Source organism: Zea mays, unplaced genomic scaffold (assembly GCF_902167145.1).
Source record: "Zea mays cultivar B73 unplaced genomic scaffold, Zm-B73-REFERENCE-NAM-5.0 scaffold_290, whole genome shotgun sequence".
Lineage (NCBI taxonomy): Eukaryota > Viridiplantae > Streptophyta > Magnoliopsida > Poales > Poaceae > Zea > Zea mays.
Window position 1 is genome coordinate 32,483 of NW_023366916.1, and position 20,583 is coordinate 53,065.

At 47.8% G+C, this 20,583-nt stretch overlaps 64 non-coding genes across 64 annotated transcripts; all 64 read right to left on the bottom strand.

The window, feature by feature from the left end:
- Positions 1-134: 134 nt before the first annotated feature.
- LOC118474487 (5S ribosomal RNA) lies at positions 135-253 on the bottom strand. Its single transcript, XR_004854175.1, has one exon. It is a non-coding gene; the product is annotated as a 5S ribosomal RNA (ribosomal RNA).
- A 201-nt stretch (positions 254-454) lies between these two features.
- On the bottom strand, positions 455-573 carry LOC118474488 (5S ribosomal RNA). The gene has a single exon (XR_004854176.1). It is a non-coding gene; the product is annotated as a 5S ribosomal RNA (ribosomal RNA).
- A 201-nt stretch (positions 574-774) lies between these two features.
- Positions 775-893, bottom strand: LOC118474489 (5S ribosomal RNA). The gene has a single exon (XR_004854177.1). It is a non-coding gene; the product is annotated as a 5S ribosomal RNA (ribosomal RNA).
- A 201-nt stretch (positions 894-1,094) lies between these two features.
- LOC118474490 (5S ribosomal RNA) lies at positions 1,095-1,213 on the bottom strand. The gene has a single exon (XR_004854178.1). It is a non-coding gene; the product is annotated as a 5S ribosomal RNA (ribosomal RNA).
- A 201-nt stretch (positions 1,214-1,414) lies between these two features.
- On the bottom strand, positions 1,415-1,533 carry LOC118474491 (5S ribosomal RNA). Its single transcript, XR_004854179.1, has one exon. It is a non-coding gene; the product is annotated as a 5S ribosomal RNA (ribosomal RNA).
- Positions 1,534-1,734: 201 nt separating this feature from the next.
- LOC118474493 (5S ribosomal RNA) lies at positions 1,735-1,853 on the bottom strand. Its single transcript, XR_004854181.1, has one exon. It is a non-coding gene; the product is annotated as a 5S ribosomal RNA (ribosomal RNA).
- Positions 1,854-2,054: 201 nt separating this feature from the next.
- LOC118474494 (5S ribosomal RNA) lies at positions 2,055-2,173 on the bottom strand. The gene has a single exon (XR_004854182.1). It is a non-coding gene; the product is annotated as a 5S ribosomal RNA (ribosomal RNA).
- Positions 2,174-2,374: 201 nt separating this feature from the next.
- On the bottom strand, positions 2,375-2,493 carry LOC118474495 (5S ribosomal RNA). Its single transcript, XR_004854183.1, has one exon. It is a non-coding gene; the product is annotated as a 5S ribosomal RNA (ribosomal RNA).
- Positions 2,494-2,694: 201 nt separating this feature from the next.
- On the bottom strand, positions 2,695-2,813 carry LOC118474496 (5S ribosomal RNA). The gene has a single exon (XR_004854184.1). It is a non-coding gene; the product is annotated as a 5S ribosomal RNA (ribosomal RNA).
- Positions 2,814-3,014: 201 nt separating this feature from the next.
- LOC118474497 (5S ribosomal RNA) lies at positions 3,015-3,133 on the bottom strand. The gene has a single exon (XR_004854185.1). It is a non-coding gene; the product is annotated as a 5S ribosomal RNA (ribosomal RNA).
- A 202-nt stretch (positions 3,134-3,335) lies between these two features.
- LOC118474498 (5S ribosomal RNA) lies at positions 3,336-3,454 on the bottom strand. The gene has a single exon (XR_004854186.1). It is a non-coding gene; the product is annotated as a 5S ribosomal RNA (ribosomal RNA).
- Positions 3,455-3,655: 201 nt separating this feature from the next.
- On the bottom strand, positions 3,656-3,774 carry LOC118474499 (5S ribosomal RNA). The gene has a single exon (XR_004854187.1). It is a non-coding gene; the product is annotated as a 5S ribosomal RNA (ribosomal RNA).
- Positions 3,775-3,975: 201 nt separating this feature from the next.
- On the bottom strand, positions 3,976-4,094 carry LOC118474500 (5S ribosomal RNA). The gene has a single exon (XR_004854188.1). It is a non-coding gene; the product is annotated as a 5S ribosomal RNA (ribosomal RNA).
- Positions 4,095-4,295: 201 nt separating this feature from the next.
- On the bottom strand, positions 4,296-4,414 carry LOC118474501 (5S ribosomal RNA). Its single transcript, XR_004854189.1, has one exon. It is a non-coding gene; the product is annotated as a 5S ribosomal RNA (ribosomal RNA).
- Positions 4,415-4,615: 201 nt separating this feature from the next.
- Positions 4,616-4,734, bottom strand: LOC118474502 (5S ribosomal RNA). The gene has a single exon (XR_004854190.1). It is a non-coding gene; the product is annotated as a 5S ribosomal RNA (ribosomal RNA).
- A 201-nt stretch (positions 4,735-4,935) lies between these two features.
- LOC118474504 (5S ribosomal RNA) lies at positions 4,936-5,054 on the bottom strand. Its single transcript, XR_004854192.1, has one exon. It is a non-coding gene; the product is annotated as a 5S ribosomal RNA (ribosomal RNA).
- Positions 5,055-5,255: 201 nt separating this feature from the next.
- Positions 5,256-5,374, bottom strand: LOC118474505 (5S ribosomal RNA). Its single transcript, XR_004854193.1, has one exon. It is a non-coding gene; the product is annotated as a 5S ribosomal RNA (ribosomal RNA).
- A 201-nt stretch (positions 5,375-5,575) lies between these two features.
- On the bottom strand, positions 5,576-5,694 carry LOC118474506 (5S ribosomal RNA). Its single transcript, XR_004854194.1, has one exon. It is a non-coding gene; the product is annotated as a 5S ribosomal RNA (ribosomal RNA).
- A 201-nt stretch (positions 5,695-5,895) lies between these two features.
- Positions 5,896-6,014, bottom strand: LOC118474507 (5S ribosomal RNA). The gene has a single exon (XR_004854195.1). It is a non-coding gene; the product is annotated as a 5S ribosomal RNA (ribosomal RNA).
- A 201-nt stretch (positions 6,015-6,215) lies between these two features.
- LOC118474508 (5S ribosomal RNA) lies at positions 6,216-6,334 on the bottom strand. The gene has a single exon (XR_004854196.1). It is a non-coding gene; the product is annotated as a 5S ribosomal RNA (ribosomal RNA).
- A 201-nt stretch (positions 6,335-6,535) lies between these two features.
- On the bottom strand, positions 6,536-6,654 carry LOC118474509 (5S ribosomal RNA). The gene has a single exon (XR_004854197.1). It is a non-coding gene; the product is annotated as a 5S ribosomal RNA (ribosomal RNA).
- Positions 6,655-6,855: 201 nt separating this feature from the next.
- On the bottom strand, positions 6,856-6,974 carry LOC118474510 (5S ribosomal RNA). Its single transcript, XR_004854198.1, has one exon. It is a non-coding gene; the product is annotated as a 5S ribosomal RNA (ribosomal RNA).
- Positions 6,975-7,175: 201 nt separating this feature from the next.
- On the bottom strand, positions 7,176-7,294 carry LOC118474511 (5S ribosomal RNA). Its single transcript, XR_004854199.1, has one exon. It is a non-coding gene; the product is annotated as a 5S ribosomal RNA (ribosomal RNA).
- A 201-nt stretch (positions 7,295-7,495) lies between these two features.
- LOC118474512 (5S ribosomal RNA) lies at positions 7,496-7,614 on the bottom strand. The gene has a single exon (XR_004854200.1). It is a non-coding gene; the product is annotated as a 5S ribosomal RNA (ribosomal RNA).
- A 201-nt stretch (positions 7,615-7,815) lies between these two features.
- Positions 7,816-7,934, bottom strand: LOC118474513 (5S ribosomal RNA). Its single transcript, XR_004854201.1, has one exon. It is a non-coding gene; the product is annotated as a 5S ribosomal RNA (ribosomal RNA).
- A 201-nt stretch (positions 7,935-8,135) lies between these two features.
- LOC118474515 (5S ribosomal RNA) lies at positions 8,136-8,254 on the bottom strand. The gene has a single exon (XR_004854203.1). It is a non-coding gene; the product is annotated as a 5S ribosomal RNA (ribosomal RNA).
- Positions 8,255-8,455: 201 nt separating this feature from the next.
- LOC118474516 (5S ribosomal RNA) lies at positions 8,456-8,574 on the bottom strand. The gene has a single exon (XR_004854204.1). It is a non-coding gene; the product is annotated as a 5S ribosomal RNA (ribosomal RNA).
- A 201-nt stretch (positions 8,575-8,775) lies between these two features.
- On the bottom strand, positions 8,776-8,894 carry LOC118474517 (5S ribosomal RNA). Its single transcript, XR_004854205.1, has one exon. It is a non-coding gene; the product is annotated as a 5S ribosomal RNA (ribosomal RNA).
- A 201-nt stretch (positions 8,895-9,095) lies between these two features.
- LOC118474518 (5S ribosomal RNA) lies at positions 9,096-9,214 on the bottom strand. The gene has a single exon (XR_004854206.1). It is a non-coding gene; the product is annotated as a 5S ribosomal RNA (ribosomal RNA).
- A 201-nt stretch (positions 9,215-9,415) lies between these two features.
- LOC118474519 (5S ribosomal RNA) lies at positions 9,416-9,534 on the bottom strand. The gene has a single exon (XR_004854207.1). It is a non-coding gene; the product is annotated as a 5S ribosomal RNA (ribosomal RNA).
- A 201-nt stretch (positions 9,535-9,735) lies between these two features.
- Positions 9,736-9,854, bottom strand: LOC118474520 (5S ribosomal RNA). Its single transcript, XR_004854208.1, has one exon. It is a non-coding gene; the product is annotated as a 5S ribosomal RNA (ribosomal RNA).
- A 201-nt stretch (positions 9,855-10,055) lies between these two features.
- On the bottom strand, positions 10,056-10,174 carry LOC118474521 (5S ribosomal RNA). The gene has a single exon (XR_004854209.1). It is a non-coding gene; the product is annotated as a 5S ribosomal RNA (ribosomal RNA).
- A 201-nt stretch (positions 10,175-10,375) lies between these two features.
- LOC118474522 (5S ribosomal RNA) lies at positions 10,376-10,494 on the bottom strand. The gene has a single exon (XR_004854210.1). It is a non-coding gene; the product is annotated as a 5S ribosomal RNA (ribosomal RNA).
- Positions 10,495-10,695: 201 nt separating this feature from the next.
- Positions 10,696-10,814, bottom strand: LOC118474523 (5S ribosomal RNA). Its single transcript, XR_004854211.1, has one exon. It is a non-coding gene; the product is annotated as a 5S ribosomal RNA (ribosomal RNA).
- Positions 10,815-11,015: 201 nt separating this feature from the next.
- On the bottom strand, positions 11,016-11,134 carry LOC118474524 (5S ribosomal RNA). Its single transcript, XR_004854212.1, has one exon. It is a non-coding gene; the product is annotated as a 5S ribosomal RNA (ribosomal RNA).
- A 201-nt stretch (positions 11,135-11,335) lies between these two features.
- On the bottom strand, positions 11,336-11,454 carry LOC118474526 (5S ribosomal RNA). The gene has a single exon (XR_004854214.1). It is a non-coding gene; the product is annotated as a 5S ribosomal RNA (ribosomal RNA).
- A 201-nt stretch (positions 11,455-11,655) lies between these two features.
- Positions 11,656-11,774, bottom strand: LOC118474527 (5S ribosomal RNA). The gene has a single exon (XR_004854215.1). It is a non-coding gene; the product is annotated as a 5S ribosomal RNA (ribosomal RNA).
- A 201-nt stretch (positions 11,775-11,975) lies between these two features.
- On the bottom strand, positions 11,976-12,094 carry LOC118474528 (5S ribosomal RNA). Its single transcript, XR_004854216.1, has one exon. It is a non-coding gene; the product is annotated as a 5S ribosomal RNA (ribosomal RNA).
- A 201-nt stretch (positions 12,095-12,295) lies between these two features.
- Positions 12,296-12,414, bottom strand: LOC118474529 (5S ribosomal RNA). The gene has a single exon (XR_004854217.1). It is a non-coding gene; the product is annotated as a 5S ribosomal RNA (ribosomal RNA).
- Positions 12,415-12,615: 201 nt separating this feature from the next.
- Positions 12,616-12,734, bottom strand: LOC118474530 (5S ribosomal RNA). The gene has a single exon (XR_004854218.1). It is a non-coding gene; the product is annotated as a 5S ribosomal RNA (ribosomal RNA).
- Positions 12,735-12,935: 201 nt separating this feature from the next.
- LOC118474531 (5S ribosomal RNA) lies at positions 12,936-13,054 on the bottom strand. The gene has a single exon (XR_004854219.1). It is a non-coding gene; the product is annotated as a 5S ribosomal RNA (ribosomal RNA).
- A 201-nt stretch (positions 13,055-13,255) lies between these two features.
- Positions 13,256-13,374, bottom strand: LOC118474532 (5S ribosomal RNA). The gene has a single exon (XR_004854220.1). It is a non-coding gene; the product is annotated as a 5S ribosomal RNA (ribosomal RNA).
- Positions 13,375-13,574: 200 nt separating this feature from the next.
- Positions 13,575-13,693, bottom strand: LOC118474533 (5S ribosomal RNA). Its single transcript, XR_004854221.1, has one exon. It is a non-coding gene; the product is annotated as a 5S ribosomal RNA (ribosomal RNA).
- A 201-nt stretch (positions 13,694-13,894) lies between these two features.
- LOC118474534 (5S ribosomal RNA) lies at positions 13,895-14,013 on the bottom strand. The gene has a single exon (XR_004854222.1). It is a non-coding gene; the product is annotated as a 5S ribosomal RNA (ribosomal RNA).
- Positions 14,014-14,213: 200 nt separating this feature from the next.
- LOC118474535 (5S ribosomal RNA) lies at positions 14,214-14,332 on the bottom strand. Its single transcript, XR_004854223.1, has one exon. It is a non-coding gene; the product is annotated as a 5S ribosomal RNA (ribosomal RNA).
- A 201-nt stretch (positions 14,333-14,533) lies between these two features.
- Positions 14,534-14,652, bottom strand: LOC118474537 (5S ribosomal RNA). Its single transcript, XR_004854225.1, has one exon. It is a non-coding gene; the product is annotated as a 5S ribosomal RNA (ribosomal RNA).
- A 202-nt stretch (positions 14,653-14,854) lies between these two features.
- LOC118474538 (5S ribosomal RNA) lies at positions 14,855-14,973 on the bottom strand. Its single transcript, XR_004854226.1, has one exon. It is a non-coding gene; the product is annotated as a 5S ribosomal RNA (ribosomal RNA).
- Positions 14,974-15,174: 201 nt separating this feature from the next.
- Positions 15,175-15,293, bottom strand: LOC118474539 (5S ribosomal RNA). The gene has a single exon (XR_004854227.1). It is a non-coding gene; the product is annotated as a 5S ribosomal RNA (ribosomal RNA).
- A 201-nt stretch (positions 15,294-15,494) lies between these two features.
- LOC118474540 (5S ribosomal RNA) lies at positions 15,495-15,613 on the bottom strand. Its single transcript, XR_004854228.1, has one exon. It is a non-coding gene; the product is annotated as a 5S ribosomal RNA (ribosomal RNA).
- A 201-nt stretch (positions 15,614-15,814) lies between these two features.
- LOC118474541 (5S ribosomal RNA) lies at positions 15,815-15,933 on the bottom strand. Its single transcript, XR_004854229.1, has one exon. It is a non-coding gene; the product is annotated as a 5S ribosomal RNA (ribosomal RNA).
- Positions 15,934-16,134: 201 nt separating this feature from the next.
- LOC118474542 (5S ribosomal RNA) lies at positions 16,135-16,253 on the bottom strand. Its single transcript, XR_004854230.1, has one exon. It is a non-coding gene; the product is annotated as a 5S ribosomal RNA (ribosomal RNA).
- Positions 16,254-16,453: 200 nt separating this feature from the next.
- On the bottom strand, positions 16,454-16,572 carry LOC118474543 (5S ribosomal RNA). Its single transcript, XR_004854231.1, has one exon. It is a non-coding gene; the product is annotated as a 5S ribosomal RNA (ribosomal RNA).
- A 200-nt stretch (positions 16,573-16,772) lies between these two features.
- On the bottom strand, positions 16,773-16,891 carry LOC118474544 (5S ribosomal RNA). Its single transcript, XR_004854232.1, has one exon. It is a non-coding gene; the product is annotated as a 5S ribosomal RNA (ribosomal RNA).
- Positions 16,892-17,091: 200 nt separating this feature from the next.
- LOC118474545 (5S ribosomal RNA) lies at positions 17,092-17,210 on the bottom strand. The gene has a single exon (XR_004854233.1). It is a non-coding gene; the product is annotated as a 5S ribosomal RNA (ribosomal RNA).
- A 201-nt stretch (positions 17,211-17,411) lies between these two features.
- Positions 17,412-17,530, bottom strand: LOC118474546 (5S ribosomal RNA). Its single transcript, XR_004854234.1, has one exon. It is a non-coding gene; the product is annotated as a 5S ribosomal RNA (ribosomal RNA).
- A 201-nt stretch (positions 17,531-17,731) lies between these two features.
- LOC118474548 (5S ribosomal RNA) lies at positions 17,732-17,850 on the bottom strand. The gene has a single exon (XR_004854236.1). It is a non-coding gene; the product is annotated as a 5S ribosomal RNA (ribosomal RNA).
- Positions 17,851-18,051: 201 nt separating this feature from the next.
- Positions 18,052-18,170, bottom strand: LOC118474549 (5S ribosomal RNA). Its single transcript, XR_004854237.1, has one exon. It is a non-coding gene; the product is annotated as a 5S ribosomal RNA (ribosomal RNA).
- A 201-nt stretch (positions 18,171-18,371) lies between these two features.
- On the bottom strand, positions 18,372-18,490 carry LOC118474550 (5S ribosomal RNA). The gene has a single exon (XR_004854238.1). It is a non-coding gene; the product is annotated as a 5S ribosomal RNA (ribosomal RNA).
- Positions 18,491-18,691: 201 nt separating this feature from the next.
- On the bottom strand, positions 18,692-18,810 carry LOC118474551 (5S ribosomal RNA). The gene has a single exon (XR_004854239.1). It is a non-coding gene; the product is annotated as a 5S ribosomal RNA (ribosomal RNA).
- A 201-nt stretch (positions 18,811-19,011) lies between these two features.
- Positions 19,012-19,130, bottom strand: LOC118474552 (5S ribosomal RNA). Its single transcript, XR_004854240.1, has one exon. It is a non-coding gene; the product is annotated as a 5S ribosomal RNA (ribosomal RNA).
- A 201-nt stretch (positions 19,131-19,331) lies between these two features.
- LOC118474553 (5S ribosomal RNA) lies at positions 19,332-19,450 on the bottom strand. The gene has a single exon (XR_004854241.1). It is a non-coding gene; the product is annotated as a 5S ribosomal RNA (ribosomal RNA).
- A 201-nt stretch (positions 19,451-19,651) lies between these two features.
- On the bottom strand, positions 19,652-19,770 carry LOC118474554 (5S ribosomal RNA). The gene has a single exon (XR_004854242.1). It is a non-coding gene; the product is annotated as a 5S ribosomal RNA (ribosomal RNA).
- Positions 19,771-19,971: 201 nt separating this feature from the next.
- Positions 19,972-20,090, bottom strand: LOC118474555 (5S ribosomal RNA). The gene has a single exon (XR_004854243.1). It is a non-coding gene; the product is annotated as a 5S ribosomal RNA (ribosomal RNA).
- Positions 20,091-20,291: 201 nt separating this feature from the next.
- On the bottom strand, positions 20,292-20,410 carry LOC118474556 (5S ribosomal RNA). Its single transcript, XR_004854244.1, has one exon. It is a non-coding gene; the product is annotated as a 5S ribosomal RNA (ribosomal RNA).
- Positions 20,411-20,583: the final 173 nt, after the last annotated feature.

Genomic DNA, 20,583 nt, shown 5'->3' on the forward strand with positions numbered 1-20,583 from the left:
CATCCTTCCTCCGCACAAAGTACCCGAAAAACGCCCCTTAAAACAAATAAAAGGTAATTTAACACGAGAACGGTCACCCATTTTTACTATGGTTTGGTGTTCGAAAAACAAACAAAAATAAAACCAAAAAAAAAGGAATGCAACACGAGGACTTCCCAGGAGGTCACCCATCCTAGTACTACTCTCGCCCAAGCACGCTTAACTTCGGAGTTCTGATGGGATCCGGTGCTTTAGTGCTGGTATGATCGCATCCGTCATATCCTGCGTCCTCCTTCCTCTTATGCCCACACCTCCGTGCTCGGCTCGCCCACGGCACTGGACATCCTTCCTCCGCACAAAGTACCCGAAAAACGCCCCTTAAAACAAATAAAAGGTAATTTAACACGAGAACGGTCACCCATTTTTACTATGGTTTGGTGTTCGAAAAACAAACAAAAATAAAACCAAAAAAAAAGGAATGCAACACGAGGACTTCCCAGGAGGTCACCCATCCTAGTACTACTCTCGCCCAAGCACGCTTAACTTCGGAGTTCTGATGGGATCCGGTGCTTTAGTGCTGGTATGATCGCATCCGTCATATCCTGCGTCCTCCTTCCTCTTATGCCCACACCTCCGTGCTCGGCTCGCCCACGGCACTGGACATCCTTCCTCCGCACAAAGTACCCGAAAAACGCCCCTTAAAACAAATAAAAGGTAATTTAACACGAGAACGGTCACCCATTTTTACTATGGTTTGGTGTTCGAAAAACAAACAAAAATAAAACCAAAAAAAAAGGAATGCAACACGAGGACTTCCCAGGAGGTCACCCATCCTAGTACTACTCTCGCCCAAGCACGCTTAACTTCGGAGTTCTGATGGGATCCGGTGCTTTAGTGCTGGTATGATCGCATCCGTCATATCCTGCGTCCTCCTTCCTCTTATGCCCACACCTCCGTGCTCGGCTCGCCCACGGCACTGGACATCCTTCCTCCGCACAAAGTACCCGAAAAACGCCCCTTAAAACAAATAAAAGGTAATTTAACACGAGAACGGTCACCCATTTTTACTATGGTTTGGTGTTCGAAAAACAAACAAAAATAAAACCAAAAAAAAAGGAATGCAACACGAGGACTTCCCAGGAGGTCACCCATCCTAGTACTACTCTCGCCCAAGCACGCTTAACTTCGGAGTTCTGATGGGATCCGGTGCTTTAGTGCTGGTATGATCGCATCCGTCATATCCTGCGTCCTCCTTCCTCTTATGCCCACACCTCCGTGCTCGGCTCGCCCACGGCACTGGACATCCTTCCTCCGCACAAAGTACCCGAAAAACGCCCCTTAAAACAAATAAAAGGTAATTTAACACGAGAACGGTCACCCATTTTTACTATGGTTTGGTGTTCGAAAAACAAACAAAAATAAAACCAAAAAAAAAGGAATGCAACACGAGGACTTCCCAGGAGGTCACCCATCCTAGTACTACTCTCGCCCAAGCACGCTTAACTTCGGAGTTCTGATGGGATCCGGTGCTTTAGTGCTGGTATGATCGCATCCGTCATATCCTGCGTCCTCCTTCCTCTTATGCCCACACCTCCGTGCTCGGCTCGCCCACGGCACTGGACATCCTTCCTCCGCACAAAGTACCCGAAAAACGCCCCTTAAAACAAATAAAAGGTAATTTAACACGAGAACGGTCACCCATTTTTACTATGGTTTGGTGTTCGAAAAACAAACAAAAATAAAACCAAAAAAAAAGGAATGCAACACGAGGACTTCCCAGGAGGTCACCCATCCTAGTACTACTCTCGCCCAAGCACGCTTAACTTCGGAGTTCTGATGGGATCCGGTGCTTTAGTGCTGGTATGATCGCATCCGTCATATCCTGCGTCCTCCTTCCTCTTATGCCCACACCTCCGTGCTCGGCTCGCCCACGGCACTGGACATCCTTCCTCCGCACAAAGTACCCGAAAAACGCCCCTTAAAACAAATAAAAGGTAATTTAACACGAGAACGGTCACCCATTTTTACTATGGTTTGGTGTTCGAAAAACAAACAAAAATAAAACCAAAAAAAAAGGAATGCAACACGAGGACTTCCCAGGAGGTCACCCATCCTAGTACTACTCTCGCCCAAGCACGCTTAACTTCGGAGTTCTGATGGGATCCGGTGCTTTAGTGCTGGTATGATCGCATCCGTCATATCCTGCGTCCTCCTTCCTCTTATGCCCACACCTCCGTGCTCGGCTCGCCCACGGCACTGGACATCCTTCCTCCGCACAAAGTACCCGAAAAACGCCCCTTAAAACAAATAAAAGGTAATTTAACACGAGAACGGTCACCCATTTTTACTATGGTTTGGTGTTCGAAAAACAAACAAAAATAAAACCAAAAAAAAAGGAATGCAACACGAGGACTTCCCAGGAGGTCACCCATCCTAGTACTACTCTCGCCCAAGCACGCTTAACTTCGGAGTTCTGATGGGATCCGGTGCTTTAGTGCTGGTATGATCGCATCCGTCATATCCTGCGTCCTCCTTCCTCTTATGCCCACACCTCCGTGCTCGGCTCGCCCACGGCACTGGACATCCTTCCTCCGCACAAAGTACCCGAAAAACGCCCCTTAAAACAAATAAAAGGTAATTTAACACGAGAACGGTCACCCATTTTTACTATGGTTTGGTGTTCGAAAAACAAACAAAAATAAAACCAAAAAAAAAGGAATGCAACACGAGGACTTCCCAGGAGGTCACCCATCCTAGTACTACTCTCGCCCAAGCACGCTTAACTTCGGAGTTCTGATGGGATCCGGTGCTTTAGTGCTGGTATGATCGCATCCGTCATATCCTGCGTCCTCCTTCCTCTTATGCCCACACCTCCGTGCTCGGCTCGCCCACGGCACTGGACATCCTTCCTCCGCACAAAGTACCCGAAAAACGCCCCTTAAAACAAATAAAAGGTAATTTAACACGAGAACGGTCACCCATTTTTACTATGGTTTGGTGTTCGAAAAACAAACAAAAATAAAACCAAAAAAAAAGGAATGCAACACGAGGACTTCCCAGGAGGTCACCCATCCTAGTACTACTCTCGCCCAAGCACGCTTAACTTCGGAGTTCTGATGGGATCCGGTGCTTTAGTGCTGGTATGATCGCATCCGTCATATCCTGCGTCCTCCTTCCTCTTATGCCCACACCTCCGTGCTCGGCTCGCCCACGGCACTGGACATCCTTCCTCCGCACAAAGTACCCGAAAAAACGCCCCTTAAAACAAATAAAAGGTAATTTAACACGAGAACGGTCACCCATTTTTACTATGGTTTGGTGTTCGAAAAACAAACAAAAATAAAACCAAAAAAAAAGGAATGCAACACGAGGACTTCCCAGGAGGTCACCCATCCTAGTACTACTCTCGCCCAAGCACGCTTAACTTCGGAGTTCTGATGGGATCCGGTGCTTTAGTGCTGGTATGATCGCATCCGTCATATCCTGCGTCCTCCTTCCTCTTATGCCCACACCTCCGTGCTCGGCTCGCCCACGGCACTGGACATCCTTCCTCCGCACAAAGTACCCGAAAAACGCCCCTTAAAACAAATAAAAGGTAATTTAACACGAGAACGGTCACCCATTTTTACTATGGTTTGGTGTTCGAAAAACAAACAAAAATAAAACCAAAAAAAAAGGAATGCAACACGAGGACTTCCCAGGAGGTCACCCATCCTAGTACTACTCTCGCCCAAGCACGCTTAACTTCGGAGTTCTGATGGGATCCGGTGCTTTAGTGCTGGTATGATCGCATCCGTCATATCCTGCGTCCTCCTTCCTCTTATGCCCACACCTCCGTGCTCGGCTCGCCCACGGCACTGGACATCCTTCCTCCGCACAAAGTACCCGAAAAACGCCCCTTAAAACAAATAAAAGGTAATTTAACACGAGAACGGTCACCCATTTTTACTATGGTTTGGTGTTCGAAAAACAAACAAAAATAAAACCAAAAAAAAAGGAATGCAACACGAGGACTTCCCAGGAGGTCACCCATCCTAGTACTACTCTCGCCCAAGCACGCTTAACTTCGGAGTTCTGATGGGATCCGGTGCTTTAGTGCTGGTATGATCGCATCCGTCATATCCTGCGTCCTCCTTCCTCTTATGCCCACACCTCCGTGCTCGGCTCGCCCACGGCACTGGACATCCTTCCTCCGCACAAAGTACCCGAAAAAACGCCCCTTAAAACAAATAAAAGGTAATTTAACACGAGAACGGTCACCCATTTTTACTATGGTTTGGTGTTCGAAAAACAAACAAAAATAAAACCAAAAAAAAGGAATGCAACACGAGGACTTCCCAGGAGGTCACCCATCCTAGTACTACTCTCGCCCAAGCACGCTTAACTTCGGAGTTCTGATGGGATCCGGTGCTTTAGTGCTGGTATGATCGCATCCGTCATATCCTGCGTCCTCCTTCCTCTTATGCCCACACCTCCGTGCTCGGCTCGCCCACGGCACTGGACATCCTTCCTCCGCACAAAGTACCCGAAAAACGCCCCTTAAAACAAATAAAAGGTAATTTAACACGAGAACGGTCACCCATTTTTACTATGGTTTGGTGTTCGAAAAACAAACAAAAATAAAACCAAAAAAAAAGGAATGCAACACGAGGACTTCCCAGGAGGTCACCCATCCTAGTACTACTCTCGCCCAAGCACGCTTAACTTCGGAGTTCTGATGGGATCCGGTGCTTTAGTGCTGGTATGATCGCATCCGTCATATCCTGCGTCCTCCTTCCTCTTATGCCCACACCTCCGTGCTCGGCTCGCCCACGGCACTGGACATCCTTCCTCCGCACAAAGTACCCGAAAAACGCCCCTTAAAACAAATAAAAGGTAATTTAACACGAGAACGGTCACCCATTTTTACTATGGTTTGGTGTTCGAAAAACAAACAAAAATAAAACCAAAAAAAAAGGAATGCAACACGAGGACTTCCCAGGAGGTCACCCATCCTAGTACTACTCTCGCCCAAGCACGCTTAACTTCGGAGTTCTGATGGGATCCGGTGCTTTAGTGCTGGTATGATCGCATCCGTCATATCCTGCGTCCTCCTTCCTCTTATGCCCACACCTCCGTGCTCGGCTCGCCCACGGCACTGGACATCCTTCCTCCGCACAAAGTACCCGAAAAACGCCCCTTAAAACAAATAAAAGGTAATTTAACACGAGAACGGTCACCCATTTTTACTATGGTTTGGTGTTCGAAAAACAAACAAAAATAAAACCAAAAAAAAAGGAATGCAACACGAGGACTTCCCAGGAGGTCACCCATCCTAGTACTACTCTCGCCCAAGCACGCTTAACTTCGGAGTTCTGATGGGATCCGGTGCTTTAGTGCTGGTATGATCGCATCCGTCATATCCTGCGTCCTCCTTCCTCTTATGCCCACACCTCCGTGCTCGGCTCGCCCACGGCACTGGACATCCTTCCTCCGCACAAAGTACCCGAAAAACGCCCCTTAAAACAAATAAAAGGTAATTTAACACGAGAACGGTCACCCATTTTTACTATGGTTTGGTGTTCGAAAAACAAACAAAAATAAAACCAAAAAAAAAGGAATGCAACACGAGGACTTCCCAGGAGGTCACCCATCCTAGTACTACTCTCGCCCAAGCACGCTTAACTTCGGAGTTCTGATGGGATCCGGTGCTTTAGTGCTGGTATGATCGCATCCGTCATATCCTGCGTCCTCCTTCCTCTTATGCCCACACCTCCGTGCTCGGCTCGCCCACGGCACTGGACATCCTTCCTCCGCACAAAGTACCCGAAAAACGCCCCTTAAAACAAATAAAAGGTAATTTAACACGAGAACGGTCACCCATTTTTACTATGGTTTGGTGTTCGAAAAACAAACAAAAATAAAACCAAAAAAAAAGGAATGCAACACGAGGACTTCCCAGGAGGTCACCCATCCTAGTACTACTCTCGCCCAAGCACGCTTAACTTCGGAGTTCTGATGGGATCCGGTGCTTTAGTGCTGGTATGATCGCATCCGTCATATCCTGCGTCCTCCTTCCTCTTATGCCCACACCTCCGTGCTCGGCTCGCCCACGGCACTGGACATCCTTCCTCCGCACAAAGTACCCGAAAAACGCCCCTTAAAACAAATAAAAGGTAATTTAACACGAGAACGGTCACCCATTTTTACTATGGTTTGGTGTTCGAAAAACAAACAAAAATAAAACCAAAAAAAAAGGAATGCAACACGAGGACTTCCCAGGAGGTCACCCATCCTAGTACTACTCTCGCCCAAGCACGCTTAACTTCGGAGTTCTGATGGGATCCGGTGCTTTAGTGCTGGTATGATCGCATCCGTCATATCCTGCGTCCTCCTTCCTCTTATGCCCACACCTCCGTGCTCGGCTCGCCCACGGCACTGGACATCCTTCCTCCGCACAAAGTACCCGAAAAACGCCCCTTAAAACAAATAAAAGGTAATTTAACACGAGAACGGTCACCCATTTTTACTATGGTTTGGTGTTCGAAAAACAAACAAAAATAAAACCAAAAAAAAAGGAATGCAACACGAGGACTTCCCAGGAGGTCACCCATCCTAGTACTACTCTCGCCCAAGCACGCTTAACTTCGGAGTTCTGATGGGATCCGGTGCTTTAGTGCTGGTATGATCGCATCCGTCATATCCTGCGTCCTCCTTCCTCTTATGCCCACACCTCCGTGCTCGGCTCGCCCACGGCACTGGACATCCTTCCTCCGCACAAAGTACCCGAAAAACGCCCCTTAAAACAAATAAAAGGTAATTTAACACGAGAACGGTCACCCATTTTTACTATGGTTTGGTGTTCGAAAAACAAACAAAAATAAAACCAAAAAAAAAGGAATGCAACACGAGGACTTCCCAGGAGGTCACCCATCCTAGTACTACTCTCGCCCAAGCACGCTTAACTTCGGAGTTCTGATGGGATCCGGTGCTTTAGTGCTGGTATGATCGCATCCGTCATATCCTGCGTCCTCCTTCCTCTTATGCCCACACCTCCGTGCTCGGCTCGCCCACGGCACTGGACATCCTTCCTCCGCACAAAGTACCCGAAAAACGCCCCTTAAAACAAATAAAAGGTAATTTAACACGAGAACGGTCACCCATTTTTACTATGGTTTGGTGTTCGAAAAACAAACAAAAATAAAACCAAAAAAAAAGGAATGCAACACGAGGACTTCCCAGGAGGTCACCCATCCTAGTACTACTCTCGCCCAAGCACGCTTAACTTCGGAGTTCTGATGGGATCCGGTGCTTTAGTGCTGGTATGATCGCATCCGTCATATCCTGCGTCCTCCTTCCTCTTATGCCCACACCTCCGTGCTCGGCTCGCCCACGGCACTGGACATCCTTCCTCCGCACAAAGTACCCGAAAAACGCCCCTTAAAACAAATAAAAGGTAATTTAACACGAGAACGGTCACCCATTTTTACTATGGTTTGGTGTTCGAAAAACAAACAAAAATAAAACCAAAAAAAAAGGAATGCAACACGAGGACTTCCCAGGAGGTCACCCATCCTAGTACTACTCTCGCCCAAGCACGCTTAACTTCGGAGTTCTGATGGGATCCGGTGCTTTAGTGCTGGTATGATCGCATCCGTCATATCCTGCGTCCTCCTTCCTCTTATGCCCACACCTCCGTGCTCGGCTCGCCCACGGCACTGGACATCCTTCCTCCGCACAAAGTACCCGAAAAACGCCCCTTAAAACAAATAAAAGGTAATTTAACACGAGAACGGTCACCCATTTTTACTATGGTTTGGTGTTCGAAAAACAAACAAAAATAAAACCAAAAAAAAAGGAATGCAACACGAGGACTTCCCAGGAGGTCACCCATCCTAGTACTACTCTCGCCCAAGCACGCTTAACTTCGGAGTTCTGATGGGATCCGGTGCTTTAGTGCTGGTATGATCGCATCCGTCATATCCTGCGTCCTCCTTCCTCTTATGCCCACACCTCCGTGCTCGGCTCGCCCACGGCACTGGACATCCTTCCTCCGCACAAAGTACCCGAAAAACGCCCCTTAAAACAAATAAAAGGTAATTTAACACGAGAACGGTCACCCATTTTTACTATGGTTTGGTGTTCGAAAAACAAACAAAAATAAAACCAAAAAAAAAGGAATGCAACACGAGGACTTCCCAGGAGGTCACCCATCCTAGTACTACTCTCGCCCAAGCACGCTTAACTTCGGAGTTCTGATGGGATCCGGTGCTTTAGTGCTGGTATGATCGCATCCGTCATATCCTGCGTCCTCCTTCCTCTTATGCCCACACCTCCGTGCTCGGCTCGCCCACGGCACTGGACATCCTTCCTCCGCACAAAGTACCCGAAAAACGCCCCTTAAAACAAATAAAAGGTAATTTAACACGAGAACGGTCACCCATTTTTACTATGGTTTGGTGTTCGAAAAACAAACAAAAATAAAACCAAAAAAAAAGGAATGCAACACGAGGACTTCCCAGGAGGTCACCCATCCTAGTACTACTCTCGCCCAAGCACGCTTAACTTCGGAGTTCTGATGGGATCCGGTGCTTTAGTGCTGGTATGATCGCATCCGTCATATCCTGCGTCCTCCTTCCTCTTATGCCCACACCTCCGTGCTCGGCTCGCCCACGGCACTGGACATCCTTCCTCCGCACAAAGTACCCGAAAAACGCCCCTTAAAACAAATAAAAGGTAATTTAACACGAGAACGGTCACCCATTTTTACTATGGTTTGGTGTTCGAAAAACAAACAAAAATAAAACCAAAAAAAAAGGAATGCAACACGAGGACTTCCCAGGAGGTCACCCATCCTAGTACTACTCTCGCCCAAGCACGCTTAACTTCGGAGTTCTGATGGGATCCGGTGCTTTAGTGCTGGTATGATCGCATCCGTCATATCCTGCGTCCTCCTTCCTCTTATGCCCACACCTCCGTGCTCGGCTCGCCCACGGCACTGGACATCCTTCCTCCGCACAAAGTACCCGAAAAACGCCCCTTAAAACAAATAAAAGGTAATTTAACACGAGAACGGTCACCCATTTTTACTATGGTTTGGTGTTCGAAAAACAAACAAAAATAAAACCAAAAAAAAAGGAATGCAACACGAGGACTTCCCAGGAGGTCACCCATCCTAGTACTACTCTCGCCCAAGCACGCTTAACTTCGGAGTTCTGATGGGATCCGGTGCTTTAGTGCTGGTATGATCGCATCCGTCATATCCTGCGTCCTCCTTCCTCTTATGCCCACACCTCCGTGCTCGGCTCGCCCACGGCACTGGACATCCTTCCTCCGCACAAAGTACCCGAAAAACGCCCCTTAAAACAAATAAAAGGTAATTTAACACGAGAACGGTCACCCATTTTTACTATGGTTTGGTGTTCGAAAAACAAACAAAAATAAAACCAAAAAAAAAGGAATGCAACACGAGGACTTCCCAGGAGGTCACCCATCCTAGTACTACTCTCGCCCAAGCACGCTTAACTTCGGAGTTCTGATGGGATCCGGTGCTTTAGTGCTGGTATGATCGCATCCGTCATATCCTGCGTCCTCCTTCCTCTTATGCCCACACCTCCGTGCTCGGCTCGCCCACGGCACTGGACATCCTTCCTCCGCACAAAGTACCCGAAAAACGCCCCTTAAAACAAATAAAAGGTAATTTAACACGAGAACGGTCACCCATTTTTACTATGGTTTGGTGTTCGAAAAACAAACAAAAATAAAACCAAAAAAAAAGGAATGCAACACGAGGACTTCCCAGGAGGTCACCCATCCTAGTACTACTCTCGCCCAAGCACGCTTAACTTCGGAGTTCTGATGGGATCCGGTGCTTTAGTGCTGGTATGATCGCATCCGTCATATCCTGCGTCCTCCTTCCTCTTATGCCCACACCTCCGTGCTCGGCTCGCCCACGGCACTGGACATCCTTCCTCCGCACAAAGTACCCGAAAAACGCCCCTTAAAACAAATAAAAGGTAATTTAACACGAGAACGGTCACCCATTTTTACTATGGTTTGGTGTTCGAAAAACAAACAAAAATAAAACCAAAAAAAAAGGAATGCAACACGAGGACTTCCCAGGAGGTCACCCATCCTAGTACTACTCTCGCCCAAGCACGCTTAACTTCGGAGTTCTGATGGGATCCGGTGCTTTAGTGCTGGTATGATCGCATCCGTCATATCCTGCGTCCTCCTTCCTCTTATGCCCACACCTCCGTGCTCGGCTCGCCCACGGCACTGGACATCCTTCCTCCGCACAAAGTACCCGAAAAACGCCCCTTAAAACAAATAAAAGGTAATTTAACACGAGAACGGTCACCCATTTTTACTATGGTTTGGTGTTCGAAAAACAAACAAAAATAAAACCAAAAAAAAAGGAATGCAACACGAGGACTTCCCAGGAGGTCACCCATCCTAGTACTACTCTCGCCCAAGCACGCTTAACTTCGGAGTTCTGATGGGATCCGGTGCTTTAGTGCTGGTATGATCGCATCCGTCATATCCTGCGTCCTCCTTCCTCTTATGCCCACACCTCCGTGCTCGGCTCGCCCACGGCACTGGACATCCTTCCTCCGCACAAAGTACCCGAAAAACGCCCCTTAAAACAAATAAAAGGTAATTTAACACGAGAACGGTCACCCATTTTTACTATGGTTTGGTGTTCGAAAAACAAACAAAAATAAAACCAAAAAAAAAGGAATGCAACACGAGGACTTCCCAGGAGGTCACCCATCCTAGTACTACTCTCGCCCAAGCACGCTTAACTTCGGAGTTCTGATGGGATCCGGTGCTTTAGTGCTGGTATGATCGCATCCGTCATATCCTGCGTCCTCCTTCCTCTTATGCCCACACCTCCGTGCTCGGCTCGCCCACGGCACTGGACATCCTTCCTCCGCACAAAGTACCCGAAAAACGCCCCTTAAAACAAATAAAAGGTAATTTAACACGAGAACGGTCACCCATTTTTACTATGGTTTGGTGTTCGAAAAACAAACAAAAATAAAACCAAAAAAAAAGGAATGCAACACGAGGACTTCCCAGGAGGTCACCCATCCTAGTACTACTCTCGCCCAAGCACGCTTAACTTCGGAGTTCTGATGGGATCCGGTGCTTTAGTGCTGGTATGATCGCATCCGTCATATCCTGCGTCCTCCTTCCTCTTATGCCCACACCTCCGTGCTCGGCTCGCCCACGGCACTGGACATCCTTCCTCCGCACAAAGTACCCGAAAAACGCCCCTTAAAACAAATAAAAGGTAATTTAACACGAGAACGGTCACCCATTTTTACTATGGTTTGGTGTTCGAAAAACAAACAAAAATAAAACCAAAAAAAAAGGAATGCAACACGAGGACTTCCCAGGAGGTCACCCATCCTAGTACTACTCTCGCCCAAGCACGCTTAACTTCGGAGTTCTGATGGGATCCGGTGCTTTAGTGCTGGTATGATCGCATCCGTCATATCCTGCGTCCTCCTTCCTCTTATGCCCACACCTCCGTGCTCGGCTCGCCCACGGCACTGGACATCCTTCCTCCGCACAAAGTACCCGAAAAACGCCCCTTAAAACAAATAAAAGGTAATTTAACACGAGAACGGTCACCCATTTTTACTATGGTTTGGTGTTCGAAAAACAAACAAAAATAAAACCAAAAAAAAAGGAATGCAACACGAGGACTTCCCAGGAGGTCACCCATCCTAGTACTACTCTCGCCCAAGCACGCTTAACTTCGGAGTTCTGATGGGATCCGGTGCTTTAGTGCTGGTATGATCGCATCCGTCATATCCTGCGTCCTCCTTCCTCTTATGCCCACACCTCCGTGCTCGGCTCGCCCACGGCACTGGACATCCTTCCTCCGCACAAAGTACCCGAAAAACGCCCCTTAAAACAAATAAAAGGTAATTTAACACGAGAACGGTCACCCATTTTTACTATGGTTTGGTGTTCGAAAAACAAACAAAAATAAAACCAAAAAAAAAGGAATGCAACACGAGGACTTCCCAGGAGGTCACCCATCCTAGTACTACTCTCGCCCAAGCACGCTTAACTTCGGAGTTCTGATGGGATCCGGTGCTTTAGTGCTGGTATGATCGCATCCGTCATATCCTGCGTCCTCCTTCCTCTTATGCCCACACCTCCGTGCTCGGCTCGCCCACGGCACTGGACATCCTTCCTCCGCACAAAGTACCCGAAAAACGCCCCTTAAAACAAATAAAAGGTAATTTAACACGAGAACGGTCACCCATTTTTACTATGGTTTGGTGTTCGAAAAACAAACAAAAATAAAACCAAAAAAAAAGGAATGCAACACGAGGACTTCCCAGGAGGTCACCCATCCTAGTACTACTCTCGCCCAAGCACGCTTAACTTCGGAGTTCTGATGGGATCCGGTGCTTTAGTGCTGGTATGATCGCATCCGTCATATCCTGCGTCCTCCTTCCTCTTATGCCCACACCTCCGTGCTCGGCTCGCCCACGGCACTGGACATCCTTCCTCCGCACAAAGTACCCGAAAAACGCCCCTTAAAACAAATAAAAGGTAATTTAACACGAGAACGGTCACCCATTTTTACTATGGTTTGGTGTTCGAAAAACAAACAAAAATAAAACCAAAAAAAAAGGAATGCAACACGAGGACTTCCCAGGAGGTCACCCATCCTAGTACTACTCTCGCCCAAGCACGCTTAACTTCGGAGTTCTGATGGGATCCGGTGCTTTAGTGCTGGTATGATCGCATCCGTCATATCCTGCGTCCTCCTTCCTCTTATGCCCACACCTCCGTGCTCGGCTCGCCCACGGCACTGGACATCCTTCCTCCGCACAAAGTACCCGAAAAACGCCCCTTAAAACAAATAAAAGGTAATTTAACACGAGAACGGTCACCCATTTTTACTATGGTTTGGTGTTCGAAAAACAAACAAAAATAAAACCAAAAAAAAAGGAATGCAACACGAGGACTTCCCAGGAGGTCACCCATCCTAGTACTACTCTCGCCCAAGCACGCTTAACTTCGGAGTTCTGATGGGATCCGGTGCTTTAGTGCTGGTATGATCGCATCCGTCATATCCTGCGTCCTCCTTCCTCTTATGCCCACACCTCCGTGCTCGGCTCGCCCACGGCACTGGACATCCTTCCTCCGCACAAAGTACCCGAAAAACGCCCCTTAAAACAAATAAAAGGTAATTTAACACGAGAACGGTCACCCATTTTTACTATGGTTTGGTGTTCGAAAAACAAACAAAAATAAAACCAAAAAAAAAGGAATGCAACACGAGGACTTCCCAGGAGGTCACCCATCCTAGTACTACTCTCGCCCAAGCACGCTTAACTTCGGAGTTCTGATGGGATCCGGTGCTTTAGTGCTGGTATGATCGCATCCGTCATATCCTGCGTCCTCCTTCCTCTTATGCCCACACCTCCGTGCTCGGCTCGCCCACGGCACTGGACATCCTTCCTCCGCACAAAGTACCCGAAAAACGCCCCTTAAAACAAATAAAAGGTAATTTAACACGAGAACGGTCACCCATTTTTACTATGGTTTGGTGTTCGAAAAACAAACAAAAATAAAACCAAAAAAAAGGAATGCAACACGAGGACTTCCCAGGAGGTCACCCATCCTAGTACTACTCTCGCCCAAGCACGCTTAACTTCGGAGTTCTGATGGGATCCGGTGCTTTAGTGCTGGTATGATCGCATCCGTCATATCCTGCGTCCTCCTTCCTCTTATGCCCACACCTCCGTGCTCGGCTCGCCCACGGCACTGGACATCCTTCCTCCGCACAAAGTACCCGAAAAACGCCCCTTAAAACAAATAAAAGGTAATTTAACACGAGAACGGTCACCCATTTTTACTATGGTTTGGTGTTCGAAAAACAAACAAAAATAAAACCAAAAAAAAAGGAATGCAACACGAGGACTTCCCAGGAGGTCACCCATCCTAGTACTACTCTCGCCCAAGCACGCTTAACTTCGGAGTTCTGATGGGATCCGGTGCTTTAGTGCTGGTATGATCGCATCCGTCATATCCTGCGTCCTCCTTCCTCTTATGCCCACACCTCCGTGCTCGGCTCGCCCACGGCACTGGACATCCTTCCTCCGCACAAAGTACCCGAAAAACGCCCCTTAAAACAAATAAAAGGTAATTTAACACGAGAACGGTCACCCATTTTTACTATGGTTTGGTGTTCGAAAAACAAACAAAAATAAAACCAAAAAAAAGGAATGCAACACGAGGACTTCCCAGGAGGTCACCCATCCTAGTACTACTCTCGCCCAAGCACGCTTAACTTCGGAGTTCTGATGGGATCCGGTGCTTTAGTGCTGGTATGATCGCATCCGTCATATCCTGCGTCCTCCTTCCTCTTATGCCCACACCTCCGTGCTCGGCTCGCCCACGGCACTGGACATCCTTCCTCCGCACAAAGTACCCGAAAAACGCCCCTTAAAACAAATAAAAGGTAATTTAACACGAGAACGGTCACCCATTTTTACTATGGTTTGGTGTTCGAAAAACAAACAAAAATAAAACCAAAAAAAAAGGAATGCAACACGAGGACTTCCCAGGAGGTCACCCATCCTAGTACTACTCTCGCCCAAGCACGCTTAACTTCGGAGTTCTGATGGGATCCGGTGCTTTAGTGCTGGTATGATCGCATCCGTCATATCCTGCGTCCTCCTTCCTCTTATGCCCACACCTCCGTGCTCGGCTCGCCCACGGCACTGGACATCCTTCCTCCGCACAAAGTACCCGAAAAAACGCCCCTTAAAACAAATAAAAGGTAATTTAACACGAGAACGGTCACCCATTTTTACTATGGTTTGGTGTTCGAAAAACAAACAAAAATAAAACCAAAAAAAAAGGAATGCAACACGAGGACTTCCCAGGAGGTCACCCATCCTAGTACTACTCTCGCCCAAGCACGCTTAACTTCGGAGTTCTGATGGGATCCGGTGCTTTAGTGCTGGTATGATCGCATCCGTCATATCCTGCGTCCTCCTTCCTCTTATGCCCACACCTCCGTGCTCGGCTCGCCCACGGCACTGGACATCCTTCCTCCGCACAAAGTACCCGAAAAACGCCCCTTAAAACAAATAAAAGGTAATTTAACACGAGAACGGTCACCCATTTTTACTATGGTTTGGTGTTCGAAAAACAAACAAAAATAAAACCAAAAAAAAAGGAATGCAACACGAGGACTTCCCAGGAGGTCACCCATCCTAGTACTACTCTCGCCCAAGCACGCTTAACTTCGGAGTTCTGATGGGATCCGGTGCTTTAGTGCTGGTATGATCGCATCCGTCATATCCTGCGTCCTCCTTCCTCTTATGCCCACACCTCCGTGCTCGGCTCGCCCACGGCACTGGACATCCTTCCTCCGCACAAAGTACCCGAAAAACGCCCCTTAAAACAAATAAAAGGTAATTTAACACGAGAACGGTCACCCATTTTTACTATGGTTTGGTGTTCGAAAAACAAACAAAAATAAAACCAAAAAAAAAGGAATGCAACACGAGGACTTCCCAGGAGGTCACCCATCCTAGTACTACTCTCGCCCAAGCACGCTTAACTTCGGAGTTCTGATGGGATCCGGTGCTTTAGTGCTGGTATGATCGCATCCGTCATATCCTGCGTCCTCCTTCCTCTTATGCCCACACCTCCGTGCTCGGCTCGCCCACGGCACTGGACATCCTTCCTCCGCACAAAGTACCCGAAAAACGCCCCTTAAAACAAATAAAAGGTAATTTAACACGAGAACGGTCACCCATTTTTACTATGGTTTGGTGTTCGAAAAACAAACAAAAATAAAACCAAAAAAAAAGGAATGCAACACGAGGACTTCCCAGGAGGTCACCCATCCTAGTACTACTCTCGCCCAAGCACGCTTAACTTCGGAGTTCTGATGGGATCCGGTGCTTTAGTGCTGGTATGATCGCATCCGTCATATCCTGCGTCCTCCTTCCTCTTATGCCCACACCTCCGTGCTCGGCTCGCCCACGGCACTGGACATCCTTCCTCCGCACAAAGTACCCGAAAAACGCCCCTTAAAACAAATAAAAGGTAATTTAACACGAGAACGGTCACCCATTTTTACTATGGTTTGGTGTTCGAAAAACAAACAAAAATAAAACCAAAAAAAAAGGAATGCAACACGAGGACTTCCCAGGAGGTCACCCATCCTAGTACTACTCTCGCCCAAGCACGCTTAACTTCGGAGTTCTGATGGGATCCGGTGCTTTAGTGCTGGTATGATCGCATCCGTCATATCCTGCGTCCTCCTTCCTCTTATGCCCACACCTCCGTGCTCGGCTCGCCCACGGCACTGGACATCCTTCCTCCGCACAAAGTACCCGAAAAACGCCCCTTAAAACAAATAAAAGGTAATTTAACACGAGAACGGTCACCCATTTTTACTATGGTTTGGTGTTCGAAAAACAAACAAAAATAAAACCAAAAAAAAGGAATGCAACACGAGGACTTCCCAGGAGGTCACCCATCCTAGTACTACTCTCGCCCAAGCACGCTTAACTTCGGAGTTCTGATGGGATCCGGTGCTTTAGTGCTGGTATGATCGCATCCGTCATATCCTGCGTCCTCCTTCCTCTTATGCCCACACCTCCGTGCTCGGCTCGCCCACGGCACTGGACATCCTTCCTCCGCACAAAGTACCCGAAAAACGCCCCTTAAAACAAATAAAAGGTAATTTAACACGAGAACGGTCACCCATTTTTACTATGGTTTGGTGTTCGAAAAACAAACAAAAATAAAACCAAAAAAAAGGAATGCAACACGAGGACTTCCCAGGAGGTCACCCATCCTAGTACTACTCTCGCCCAAGCACGCTTAACTTCGGAGTTCTGATGGGATCCGGTGCTTTAGTGCTGGTATGATCGCATCCGTCATATCCTGCGTCCTCCTTCCTCTTATGCCCACACCTCCGTGCTCGGCTCGCCCACGGCACTGGACATCCTTCCTCCGCACAAAGTACCCGAAAAACGCCCCTTAAAACAAATAAAAGGTAATTTAACACGAGAACGGTCACCCATTTTTACTATGGTTTGGTGTTCGAAAAACAAACAAAAATAAAACCAAAAAAAAGGAATGCAACACGAGGACTTCCCAGGAGGTCACCCATCCTAGTACTACTCTCGCCCAAGCACGCTTAACTTCGGAGTTCTGATGGGATCCGGTGCTTTAGTGCTGGTATGATCGCATCCGTCATATCCTGCGTCCTCCTTCCTCTTATGCCCACACCTCCGTGCTCGGCTCGCCCACGGCACTGGACATCCTTCCTCCGCACAAAGTACCCGAAAAACGCCCCTTAAAACAAATAAAAGGTAATTTAACACGAGAACGGTCACCCATTTTTACTATGGTTTGGTGTTCGAAAAACAAACAAAAATAAAACCAAAAAAAAAGGAATGCAACACGAGGACTTCCCAGGAGGTCACCCATCCTAGTACTACTCTCGCCCAAGCACGCTTAACTTCGGAGTTCTGATGGGATCCGGTGCTTTAGTGCTGGTATGATCGCATCCGTCATATCCTGCGTCCTCCTTCCTCTTATGCCCACACCTCCGTGCTCGGCTCGCCCACGGCACTGGACATCCTTCCTCCGCACAAAGTACCCGAAAAACGCCCCTTAAAACAAATAAAAGGTAATTTAACACGAGAACGGTCACCCATTTTTACTATGGTTTGGTGTTCGAAAAACAAACAAAAATAAAACCAAAAAAAAAGGAATGCAACACGAGGACTTCCCAGGAGGTCACCCATCCTAGTACTACTCTCGCCCAAGCACGCTTAACTTCGGAGTTCTGATGGGATCCGGTGCTTTAGTGCTGGTATGATCGCATCCGTCATATCCTGCGTCCTCCTTCCTCTTATGCCCACACCTCCGTGCTCGGCTCGCCCACGGCACTGGACATCCTTCCTCCGCACAAAGTACCCGAAAAACGCCCCTTAAAACAAATAAAAGGTAATTTAACACGAGAACGGTCACCCATTTTTACTATGGTTTGGTGTTCGAAAAACAAACAAAAATAAAACCAAAAAAAAAGGAATGCAACACGAGGACTTCCCAGGAGGTCACCCATCCTAGTACTACTCTCGCCCAAGCACGCTTAACTTCGGAGTTCTGATGGGATCCGGTGCTTTAGTGCTGGTATGATCGCATCCGTCATATCCTGCGTCCTCCTTCCTCTTATGCCCACACCTCCGTGCTCGGCTCGCCCACGGCACTGGACATCCTTCCTCCGCACAAAGTACCCGAAAAACGCCCCTTAAAACAAATAAAAGGTAATTTAACACGAGAACGGTCACCCATTTTTACTATGGTTTGGTGTTCGAAAAACAAACAAAAATAAAACCAAAAAAAAAGGAATGCAACACGAGGACTTCCCAGGAGGTCACCCATCCTAGTACTACTCTCGCCCAAGCACGCTTAACTTCGGAGTTCTGATGGGATCCGGTGCTTTAGTGCTGGTATGATCGCATCCGTCATATCCTGCGTCCTCCTTCCTCTTATGCCCACACCTCCGTGCTCGGCTCGCCCACGGCACTGGACATCCTTCCTCCGCACAAAGTACCCGAAAAACGCCCCTTAAAACAAATAAAAGGTAATTTAACACGAGAACGGTCACCCATTTTTACTATGGTTTGGTGTTCGAAAAACAAACAAAAATAAAACCAAAAAAAAAGGAATGCAACACGAGGACTTCCCAGGAGGTCACCCATCCTAGTACTACTCTCGCCCAAGCACGCTTAACTTCGGAGTTCTGATGGGATCCGGTGCTTTAGTGCTGGTATGATCGCATCCGTCATATCCTGCGTCCTCCTTCCTCTTATGCCCACACCTCCGTGCTCGGCTCGCCCACGGCACTGGACATCCTTCCTCCGCACAAAGTACCCGAAAAACGCCCCTTAAAACAAATAAAAGGTAATTTAACACGAGAACGGTCACCCATTTTTACTATGGTTTGGTGTTCGAAAAACAAACAAAAATAAAACCAAAAAAAAAGGAATGCAACACGAGGACTTCCCAGGAGGTCACCCATCCTAGTACTACTCTCGCCCAAGCACGCTTAACTTCGGAGTTCTGATGGGATCCGGTGCTTTAGTGCTGGTATGATCGCATCCGTCATATCCTGCGTCCTCCTTCCTCTTATGCCCACACCTCCGTGCTCGGCTCGCCCACGGCACTGGACATCCTTCCTCCGCACAAAGTACCCGAAAAACGCCCCTTAAAACAAATAAAAGGTAATTTAACACGAGAACGGTCACCCATTTTTACTATGGTTTGGTGTTCGAAAAACAAACAAAAATAAAACCAAAAAAAAAGGAATGCAACACGAGGACTTCCCAGGAGGTCACCCATCCTAGTACTACTCTCGCCCAAGCACGCTTAACTTCGGAGTTCTGATGGGATCCGGTGCTTTAGTGCTGGTATGATCGCATCCGTCATATCCTGCGTCCTCCTTCCTCTTATGCCCACACCTCCGTGCTCGGCTCGCCCACGGCACTGGACATCCTTCCTCCGCACAAAGTACCCGAAAAACGCCCCTTAAAACAAATAAAAGGTAATTTAACACGAGAACGGTCACCCATTTTTACTATGGTTTGGTGTTCGAAAAACAAACAAAAATAAAACCAAAAAAAAAGGAATGCAACACGAGGACTTCCCAGGAGGTCACCCATCCTAGTACTACTCTCGCCCAAGCACGCTTAACTTCGGAGTTCTGATGGGATCCGGTGCTTTAGTGCTGGTATGATCGCATCCGTCATATCCTGCGTCCTCCTTCCTCTTATGCCCACACCTCCGTGCTCGGCTCGCCCACGGCACTGGACATCCTTCCTCCGCACAAAGTACCCGAAAAACGCCCCTTAAAACAAATAAAAGGTAATTTAACACGAGAACGGTCACCCATTTTTACTATGGTTTGGTGTTCGAAAAACAAACAAAAATAAAACCAAAAAAAAAGGAATGCAACACGAGGACTTCCCAGGAGGTCACCCATCCTAGTACTACTCTCGCCCAAGCACGCTTAACTTCGGAGTTCTGATGGGATCCGGTGCTTTAGTGCTGGTATGATCGCATCCGTCATATCCTGCGTCCTCCTTCCTCTTATGCCCACACCTCCGTGCTCGGCTCGCCCACGGCACTGGACATCCTTCCTCCGCACAAAGTACCCGAAAAACGCCCCTTAAAACAAATAAAAGGTAATTTAACACGAGAACGGTCACCCATTTTTACTATGGTTTGGTGTTCGAAAAACAAACAAAAATAAAACCAAAAAAAAAGGAATGCAACACGAGGACTTCCCAGGAGGTCACCCATCCTAGTACTACTCTCGCCCAAGCACGCTTAACTTCGGAGTTCTGATGGGATCCGGTGCTTTAGTGCTGGTATGATCGCATCCGTCATATCCTGCGTCCTCCTTCCTCTTATGCCCACACCTCCGTGCTCGGCTCGCCCACGGCACTGGACATCCTTCCTCCGCACAAAGTACCCGAAAAACGCCCCTTAAAACAAATAAAAGGTAATTTAACACGAGAACGGTCACCCATTTTTACTATGGTTTGGTGTTCGAAA